Raw genomic sequence first — 11,085 nt, 5'->3', positions numbered from 1 at the left:
TGGAGGTCAAAAACTGAAGTCAGAAAATGTCCAAAAATCGACCTGAAATCTGAATTTGAGAACCACTCCGGCCCTGTCATGAAAAATCGGGGTCAAAAACTGAAGTCAGAAATCGACCACAAATCTGAATTTGAGAACCACCCCGGCCCTGTCGTTAAAAATTGGGGTCAAAAACTGAAGTCAGAAATCGACCAAAAATCGACGTGAAATCTGAATTTGAGAACCACCCCGGCCCTGTCGTGAAATATTGGGGTAAAAAACTGAAGTCAGAAATCGACCTGAATTCTGAATTTCAGTAACCACCCCCCCTGTCGTCAAAAAACAAGGTCAAAAACTGAAGTCAGAAAATGACCAAAAATCGACCTGAAATCTGAATGTGAGAAACACCCCGGCCCTGTCGTGAAAAATTGGGGTCAAACACTGAAGTCAGAAATCGACCTGAAATCTGAATTTGAGTAACCACCCCCCCAGTGTAAAAAGAACAAGGTCAAAAGCTGAAGTCAGAAAATGTCCAAAAATCCACCTGAAATCTGTATTTGAGAACCACCTCGGCCCTGTCGTGAAAAATCGGGGTAAAAAACTGAAGTCAGAAATCGACCTGAAATCTGAATGTGAGTAACCCTGTCGTGAAAAATCGGGGTCAAAAACTCAAGTCAGAAATCGACCTGAAATCTGTATTTGAGAACCACCCCGGCCCTGTCGTGAAAAATGGAGGTCAAAAACTGAAGTCTGAAATCGACCAAAAATCGACCTGAAATCTGAATTTGAGAAACACCCCGGCCCTGTCGTCAAAAATCGGGGTCAAAAACTGAAGTCAGAAATCGACCTGAAATCTGAATTTGAGTAACCACCCCCCCTGGTGTCAATAAACAAGGTAAAGAATTGAAGTCAGAAAATGTCCAAAAATCGACCTGAAATCTGTATTTGAGAACCACCCCGGCCCTGTCGTCAAAAAACAAGGTCAAAAACTGAAGTCAGAAAATGACCAAAAATCGACCTGAAATCTGAACGTGAGAAACACCCCGGCCCTGTCGTGAAAAATTGGGGTCAAAAGCTGAAGTCTGAATTTGACCAAAAATCGACCTGAAATCTGTATTTGAGAACCACCCCGGCCCTGTCGTGAAAAATCAGGTTAAAAAACTGAAGTCAGAAATCGACCTGAAATCTGAATTTGAGAACCACCCTGGCCCTGTCGTGAAAAATTGGGGTCAAAAACTGAAGTCTGAATTCGACCAAAAATCGACCTGAAATCTGTATTTCAGTAACCACTCCCCCTGGCGTCAAAAAACAAGGTCAAAAACTGAAGTCCGAAATTGACCAAAAATCGACCTGAAATCTGTATTTCAGTAACCACCCCCCCTGTCGTCAAAAAACAAGGTCAAAAACTGAAGTCAGAAAATGACCAAAAATCGACCTGAAATCTGAACGTGAGAAACACCCAGGCCCTGTCGTGAAAAATCGGGGTAAAAAACTGACGTCAGAAATCGACCTGAAATCTGAATTTCAGTAACCACCCCCCCGGCGTCAAAAAACAAGGTCAAAAACTGAAGTCAGAAAATGACCAAAAATCGACCTGAAATCTGTATTTGAGAACCACCCCTGCCCTGTCGTGAAAAATTGGGGTAAAAAACTGAAGTCAGAAATCGACCTGAAATCTGAATGTGAGTAACCCTGTCGTGAAAAATCGGGGTCAAAAACTCAAGTCAGAAATCGACCTGAAATCTGTATTTGAGAACCACCCCGGCCCTGTCGTGAAAAATGGAGGTCAAAAACTGAAGTCTGAAATCGACCAAAAATCGACCTGAAATCTGAATTTGAGAAACACCCCGGCCCTGTCGTCAAAAATCGGGGTCAAAAACTGAAGTCAGAAATCGACCTGAAATCTGAATTTGAGTAACCACCCCCCCTGGTGTCAATAAACAAGGTAAAGAATTGAAGTCAGAAAATGTCCAAAAATCGACCTGAAATCTGTATTTGAGAACCACCCCGGCCCTGTCGTCAAAAAACAAGGTCAAAAACTGAAGTCAGAAAATGACCAAAAATCGACCTGAAATCTGAACGTGAGAAACACCCCGGCCCTGTCGTGAAAAATTGGGGTCAAAAGCTGAAGTCTGAATTTGACCAAAAATCGACCTGAAATCTGTATTTGAGAACCACCCCGGCCCTGTCGTGAAAAATCAGGTTAAAAAACTGAAGTCAGAAATCGACCTGAAATCTGAATTTGAGAACCACCCTGGCCCTGTCGTGAAAAATTGGGGTCAAAAACTGAAGTCTGAATTCGACCAAAAATCGACCTGAAATCTGTATTTCAGTAACCACTCCCCCTGGCGTCAAAAAACAAGGTCAAAAACTGAAGTCCGAAATTGACCAAAAATCGACCTGAAATCTGTATTTCAGTAACCACCCCCCCTGTCGTCAAAAAACAAGGTCAAAAACTGAAGTCAGAAAATGACCAAAAATCGACCTGAAATCTGAACGTGAGAAACACCCAGGCCCTGTCGTGAAAAATCGGGGTAAAAAACTGACGTCAGAAATCGACCTGAAATCTGAATTTCAGTAACCACCCCCCCGGCGTCAAAAAACAAGGTCAAAAACTGAAGTCAGAAAATGACCAAAAATCGACCTGAAATCTGTATTTGAGAACCACCCCTGCCCTGTCGTGAAAAATTGGGGTCAAAAACTGAAGTCTGAAATCGACCTGAAATCTGAATTTCAGTAACCACCCCCCCTGGCGTCAAAAAACAAGGTCAAAAACTCAAGTCAGAAAATGACCAAAAATCGACCTGAAATCTGTATTTGAGAACCACCCCGGCCCTGTCGTGAAAAATTGGGGTCAAAAACTGAAGTCTGAAATCGACCTGAAATCTGAATTTCAGTAACCACCCCCCCCTGTCGTCAAAAAACAAGGTCAAAAACTGAAGTCAGAAAATGACCAAAAATCGACGTGAAATTTGTATTTGAGAACCACCCCGGCCCTGTCGTGAAAAATCGGAATCAAAAACTGAAGTCAGAAATCGACCTGAATTCTGAATTTCAGTAACCATCCTCCCTGTCGTCAAAAAACAGGGTCAAAAACTGAAGTCAGAAAATGACCAAAAATCGACCTGAAATCTGAACGTGAGAACCACCCCGGCCCTGTCGTGAAAAATCGGGTTAAAAAACTGAAGTCAGAAATCGACCTGAAATCTGAATTTGAGAACCACCCTGGCCCTGTCGTGAAAAATTGGGGTCAAAAACTGAAGTCTGAATTCGACCAAAAATCGACCTGAAATCTGTATTTCAGTAACCACTCCCCCTGGCGTCAAAAAACAAGGTCAAAAACTGAAGTCCGAAATTGACCAAAAATCGACCTGAAATCTGTATTTCAGTAACCACCCCCCCTGTCGTCAAAAAACAAGGTCAAAAACTGAAGTCAGAAAATGACCAAAAATCGACCTGAAATCTGAACGTGAGAAACACCCAGGCCCTGTCGTGAAAAATCGGGGTAAAAAACTGAAGTCAGAAATCGACCTGAAATCTGAATTTCAGTAACCACCCCCCCTGTTGTGAAAAATCGGGGTCAAAAACTGAAGTCTGAATTCGACCAAAAATCGACCTGAAATCTGTATTTGAGAACCACCCCGGCCCTGTCGTGAAAAATTGGGGTCAAAAACTGAAGTCTGAAATCGACCTGAAATCTGAATTTCAGTAACCACCCCCCCTGGCGTCAAAAAACAAGGTCAAAAACTGAAGTCAGAAAATGACCAAAAATCGACCTGAAATCTGTATTGGAGAACCACCCCGGCCCTGTCGTGAAAAATTGGGGTCAAAAACTGAAGTCTGAATTCGACCAAAAATTGACCTGAAATCTGTATTTGAGAACCACCCCGGCCCTGTCGTGAAAAATCAGGGTAAAAAACTGAAGTCAGAAATCGACCTGAATTCTGAATTTCAGTAACCATCCCCCCTGTCCTCAAAAAACAAGGTCAAGAACTGAAGTCAGAAAATGTCCAAAAGTCGACCTGAAATCTGTATTTGAGAACCACCCAGGCCCTGTCGTGAAAAATTGGGGTCAAAAACTGAAGTCTGAAATCGACCTGAAATCTGAATTTCAGTAACCACCCCCCCCTGTCGTCAAAAAACAAGGTCAAAAACTGAAGTCAGAAAATGACCAAAAATCGACGTGAAATTTGTATTTGAGAACCACCCCGGCCCTGTCGTGAAAAATCGGAATCAAAAACTGAAGTCAGAAATCGACCTGAATTCTGAATTTCAGTAACCATCCTCCCTGTCGTCAAAAAACAGGGTCAAAAACTGAAGTCAGAAAATGACCAAAAATCGACCTGAAATCTGAACGTGAGAAACACCCCGGCCCTGTCGTGAAAAATCGGGTTAAAAAACTGAAGTCAGAAATCGACCTGAAATCTGAATTTGAGAACCACCCTGGCCCTGTCGTGAAAAATTGGGGTCAAAAACTGAAGTCTGAATTCGACCAAAAATCGACCTGAAATCTGTATTTCAGTAACCACTCCCCCTGGCGTCAAAAAACAAGGTCAAAAACTGAAGTCCGAAATTGACCAAAAATCGACCTGAAATCTGTATTTCAGTAACCACCCCCCCTGTCGTCAAAAAACAAGGTCAAAAACTGAAGTCTGAATTCGACCAAAAATCGACCTGAAATCTGTATTTGAGAACCACCCCGGCCCTGTCGTGAAAAATTGGGGTCAAAAACTGAAGTCAGAAATCGACCTGAATTCTGAATTTCAGTAACCATCCTCCCTGTCGTCAAAAAACAGGGTCAAAAACTGAAGTCAGAAAATGACCAAAAATCGACCTGAAATCTGAACGTGAGAAACACCCTGGCCCTGTCGTGAAAAATCGGGTTAAAAAACTGAAGTCAGAAATCGACCTGAAATCTGAATTTGAGAACCACCCTGGCCCTGTCGTGAAAAATTGGGGTCAAAAACTGAAGTCTGAATTCGACCAAAAATCGACCTGAAATCTGTATTTCAGTAACCACTCCCCCTGGCGTCAAAAAACAAGGTCAAAAACTGAAGTCCGAAATTGACCAAAAATCGACCTGAAATCTGTATTTCAGTAACCACCCCCCCTGTCGTCAAAAAACAAGGTCAAAAACTGAAGTCTGAATTCGACCAAAAATCGACCTGAAATCTGTATTTGAGAACCACCCCGGCCCTGTCGTGAAAAATTGGGGTCAAAAACTGAAGTCTGAAATCGACCTGAAATCTGAATTTCAGTAACCACCCCCCCTGGCGTCAAAAAACAAGGTCAAAAACTGAAGTCAGAAAATGACCAAAAATCGACCTGAAATCTGAATTTGAGAACCACCCCGGCCCTGTCGTGAAAAATCGGGGTAAAAAACTGACGTCAGAAATCGACCTGAATTCTGAATTTCAGTAACCACCCCCCCTGTCGTGAAAAATCAGGGTCAAAAACTGAAGTCAGAAATCGACCTGAAATCTGAATTTCAGTAACCACCCCCCCTGTCGTCAAAAAACAAGGACAAAAACTGAAGTCAGAAAATGACCAAAAATCGACCTGAAATCTGAACGTGAGAAACACCCCGGCCCTGTCGTCAAAAAACAGGGTCAAAAACTGAAGTCAGAAATCGACCTGAAATCTGAATTTCAGTAACCACCCCCCCGGCGTCAAAAATCAGGGTCAAAAACTGAAGTCAGAAATCGATCTGAATTCTGAATTTCAGTAACCATCCCCCCTGTCATGAAAAATCAGGGTCAAAAACTGAAGTCAGAAATCGACCTGAAATCTGAATTTGAGAACCACCCTGGCCCTGTCGTGAAAAATTGGGGTCAAAAACTGAAGTCTGAATTCGACCAAAAATCGACCTGAAATCTGTATTTCAGTAACCACTCCCCCTGGCGTCAAAAAACAAGGTCAAAAACTGAAGTCCGAAATTGACCAAAAATCGACCTGAAATCTGTATTTCAGTAACCACCCCCCCTGTCGTCAAAAAACAAGGTCAAAAACTGAAGTCAGAAAATGACCAAAAATCGACCTGAAATCTGAACGTGAGAAACACCCAGGCCCTGTCGTGAAAAATCGGGGTAAAAAACTGAAGTCAGAAATCGACCTGAAATCTGAATTTCAGTAACCACCCCCCCTGGCGTCAAAAAACAAGGTCAAAAACTGAAGTCAGAAAATGACCAAAAATCGACCTGAAATCTGTATTGGAGAACCACCCCGGCCCTGTCGTGAAAAATTGGGGTCAAAAACTGAAGTCTGAATTCGACCAAAAATTGACCTGAAATCTGTATTTGAGAACCACCCCGGCCCTGTCGTGAAAAATTGGGGTCAAAAACTGAAGTCTGAAATCGACCTGAAATCTGAATTTCAGTAACCACCCCCCCCTGTCGTCAAAAAACAAGGTCAAAAACTGAAGTCAGAAAATGACCAAAAATCGACGTGAAATTTGTATTTGAGAACCACCCCGGCCCTGTCGTGAAAAATCGGAATCAAAAACTGAAGTCAGAAATCGACCTGAATTCTGAATTTGAGAACCACCCTGGCCCTGTCGTGAAAAATTGGGGTCAAAAACTGAAGTCTGAGTTCGACCAAAAATCGACCTGAAATCTGTATTTCAGTAACCACTCCCCCTGGCGTCAAAAAACAAGGTCAAAAACTGAAGTCCGAAATTGACCAAAAATCGACCTGAAATCTGTATTTCAGTAACCACCCCCCCTGTCGTCAAAAAACAAGGTCAAAAACTGAAGTCTGAATTCGACCAAAAATCGACCTGAAATCTGTATTTGAGAACCACCCCGGCCCTGTCGTGAAAAATTGGGGTCAAAAACTGAAGTCTGAAATCGACCTGAATTCTGAATTTCAGTAACCACCCCCCCTGGCGTCAAAAAACAAGGTCAAAAACTGAAGTCAGAAAATGACCAAAAATCGACCTGAAATCTGTATTGGAGAACCACCCCGGCCCTGTCGTGAAAAATCAGGGTAAAAAACTGAAGTCAGAAATCGACCTGAATTCTGAATTTCAGTAACCATCCCCCCTGTCCTCAAAAAACAAGGTCAAGAACTGAAGTCAGAAAATGTCCAAAAGTCGACCTGAAATCTGTATTTGAGAACCACCCCGGCCCTGTCGTGAAAAATCGGGGTAAAAAACTGACGTCAGAAATCGACCTGAATTCTGAATTTCAGTAACCATCCCCCCTGTCGTCAAAAAACAGGGTCAAAAACTGAAGTCAGAAAATGACCAAAAATCGACCTGAAATCTGTATTTGAGAACCACCCCGGCCCTGTCGTGAAAAATCGGGGTCAAAAACTCAAGTCAGAAATCAACCTGAAATCTGAATTTCAGTAACCACCCCCCCGGTGTAAAAAAAACAAGGTCAAAAACTGAAGTCAGAAAATGACCAAAAATCCACCTGAAATCTGTATTTGAGAACCACCTCGGCCCTGTCGTGAAAAATCGGGGTAAAAAACTGAAGTCAAAATTCGACCTGAATTCTGAATTTCAGTAACCATCCCCCCTGTCGTCAAAAAACAGGGTCAAAAACTGAAGTCAGAAATCGACCTGAAATCTGAACGTGAGAAACACCCCGGCCCTGTCGTGAAAAATTGGGGTCAAAAACTGAAGTCTGAAATCGACCAAAAATCGACCTGAAATCTGTATTTGAGAACCACCCCGGCCCTGTCGTGAAAAACCGGGGTCAAAAACTCAAGTCAGAAATCGACCTGAAATCTGAATTTGAGTAACCACCCCCCCTGGCGTCAAAAAAATAAGATCAAAAGCTGAAGTCAGAAAATGACCAAAAATCGACCTGAAATCTGTATTTGAGAACCACCCCGGCCCTGTCGTGAAAAATTGGGGTCAAAAACTGGAGTCAGAAATCGACCTGAAATCTGAATTTGAGTAACCACCCCCCCCGTCGTCAAAAAACAAGGTCAAAAACTGAAGTCAGAAAATGACCAAAAATCGACCTGAAATCTGAACGTGAGAAACACCCCGGCCCTGTCGTGAAAAATCGGGGTAAAAAACTGACGTCAGAAATCGACCTGAAATCTGAATTTCAGTAACCATCCCCCCTGTCATGAAAAATCAGGGTCAAAAACTGAAGTCAGAAATCGACCTGAAATCTGAATTTCAGTAACCACCCCCCTGGCGTCAAAAAACAAGGTCAAAAACTGAAGTCTGAAATCGACCAAAAATCGACCTGAAATCTGTATTTGAGAACCACCCCGGCCCTGTCGTGAAAAATTGGGGTCAAAAACTGGAGTCAGAAATCGACCTGAAATCTGAATTTCAGTAACCACCCCCCCTGTCGTCAAAAAACAGGGTCAAAAACTGAAGTCAGAAATCGACCTGAAATCTGAACGTGAGAAACACCCCGGCCCTGTCGTGAAAAATCGGGGTAAAACGATGAAGTCAGAAATCGACCTGAAATCTGTATTTGAGAACCACCCCGGCCCTGTCGTGAAAAACCGGGGTCAAAAACTCAAGTCAGAAATCGACCTGAAATCTGAATTTGAGTAACCACCCCCCCGGCGTCAAAAAAACAAGATCAAAAGCTGAAGTCAGAAAATGACCAAAAATCGACCTGAAATCTGTATTTGAGAACCACCCCGGCCCTGTCGTGAAAAATTGGGGTCAAAAACTGGAGTCAGAAATCGACCTGAAATCTGAATTTGAGTAACCACCCCCCCCGTCGTCAAAAAACAAGGTCAAAAACTGAAGTCAGAAAATGACCAAAAATCGACCTGAAATCTGAACGTGAGAAACACCCCGGCCCTGTCGTCAAAAAACAGGGTCAAAAACTGAAGTCAGAAATCGACCTGAAATCTGAATTTCAGTAACCACCCCCCTGTCATGAAAAATCAGGGTCAAAAACTGAAGTCAGAAATCGACCTGAAATCTGAATTTGAGAACCACCCTGGCCCTGTCGTGAAAAATTGGGGTCAAAAACTGAAGTCTGAATTCGACCAAAAATCGACCTGAAATCTGTATTTCAGTAACCACTCCCCCTGGCGTCAAAAAACAAGGTCAAAAACTGAAGTCCGAAATTGACCAAAAATCGACCTGAAATCTGTATTTCAGTAACCACCCCCCCTGTCGTCAAAAAACAAGGTCAAAAACTGAAGTCAGAAAATGACCAAAAATCGACCTGAAATCTGAACGTGAGAAACACCCAGGCCCTGTCGTGAAAAATCAGGGTAAAAAACTGAAGTCAGAAATCGACCTGAAATCTGAATTTCAGTAACCACCCCCCCTGGCGTCAAAAAACAAGGTCAAAAACTGAAGTCAGAAAATGACCAAAAATCGACCTGAAATCTGTATTTGAGAAACACCCCTGCCCTGTCGTGAAAAATCAGGGTAAAAAACTGAAGTCTGAATTCGACCAAAAATCGACCTGAAATCTGTATTTGAGAACCACCCCGGCCCTGTCGTGAAAAATTGGGGTCAAAAACTGAAGTCTGAAATCGACCTGAAATCTGAATTTCAGTAACCACCCCCCCTGGCGTCAAAAAACAAGGTCAAAAACTGAAGTCAGAAAATGACCAAAAATCGACCTGAAATCTGTATTGGAGAACCACCCCGGCCCTGTCGTGAAAAATTGGGGTCAAAAACTGAAGTCTGAATTCGACCAAAAATTGACCTGAAATCTGTATTTGAGAACCACCCCGGCCCTGTCGTGAAAAATCAGGGTAAAAAACTGAAGTCAGAAATCGACCTGAATTCTGAATTTCAGTAACCACCCCCCCTGTCCTCAAAAAACAAGGTCAAGAACTGAAGTCAGAAAATGTCCAAAAGTCGACCTGAAATCTGTATTTGAGAACCACCCAGGCCCTGTCGTGAAAAATCGGGGTAAAAAACTGAAGTCAGAAATCGACCTGAATTCTGAATTTCAGTAACCATCCCCCCTGTCGTCAAAAAACAGGGTCAAAAACTGAAGTCAGAAAATGACCAAAAATCGACCTGAAATCTTTATTTGAGAACGACCCCGGCCCTGTCGTGAAAAATCGGGGTCAAAAACTCAAGTCAGAAATCGACCTGAAATCTGAATTTCAGTAACCACCCCCCCGGTGTAAAAAAAACAAGGTCAAAAACTCAAGTCAGAAAATGTCCAAAAATCCACCTGAAATCTGTATTTGAGAACCACCTCGGCCCTGTCGTGAAAAATCGGGGTAAAAAACTGAAGTCAAAATTCGACCTGAATTCTGAATTTCAGTAACCATCCCCCCTGTCGTCAAAAAACAGGGTCAAAAACTGAAGTCAGAAATCGACCTGAAATCTGAACGTGAGAAACACCCCGGCCCTGTCGTGAAAAATCAGGGTAAAAAACTGAAGTCAGAAATCGACCTGAAATCTGAACGTGAGAAACACCCCGGCCCTGTCGTGAAAAATTGGGGTCAAAAACTGAAGTCTGAAAATGACCAAAAATCGACCTGAAATCTGTATTTGAGAACCACCCCGGCCCTGTCGTGAAAAATTGGGGTCAAAAACTGAAGTCTGAAATCGACCTGAAATCTGAATTTGAGTAACCACCCCCCCGGCGTCAAAAAACAAGGTCAAGAACTGAAGTCAGAAAATGACCAAAAATCGACCTGAAATCTGTATTTGAGAACCACCCCGGCCCTGTCGTGAAAAATTGGGGTCAAAAACTGAAGTCTGAAATCGACCTGAAATCTGAATTTCAGTAACCACCCCCCCCTGTCGTCAAAAAACAAGGTCAAAAACTGAAGTCAGAAAATGACCAAAAATCGACCTGAAATTTGTATTTGAGAACCACCCCGGCCCTGTCGTGAAAAATCGGAATCAAAAACTGAAGTCAGAAATCGACCTGAATTCTGAATTTCAGTAACCATCCTCCCTGTCGTCAAAAAACAGGGTCAAAAACTGAAGTCAGAAAATGACCAAAAATCGACCTGAAATCTGAACGTGAGAAACACCCCGGCCCTGTCGTGAAAAATCGGGTTAAAAAACTGAAGTCAGAAATCGACCTGAAATCTGAATTTGAGAACCACCCTGGCCTTGTCGTGAAAAATTGGGGTCAAAAACTGAAGTCTGAATTCGACCAAAAATCGACCTGAAATCTGTATTTCAGTAACCACTCCCCC

Source organism: Semicossyphus pulcher, unplaced genomic scaffold (genome assembly GCF_022749685.1).
Source record: "Semicossyphus pulcher isolate SPU_LCO1_2020_fin unplaced genomic scaffold, fSemPul1.0.p SCAF_8, whole genome shotgun sequence".
In the NCBI taxonomy this organism is placed as follows: Eukaryota; Metazoa; Chordata; class Actinopteri; order Labriformes; family Labridae; genus Semicossyphus; species Semicossyphus pulcher.
The sequence above is the reverse complement of the archived record's forward strand: the minus strand, read 5'-3'. Positions refer to the sequence as shown.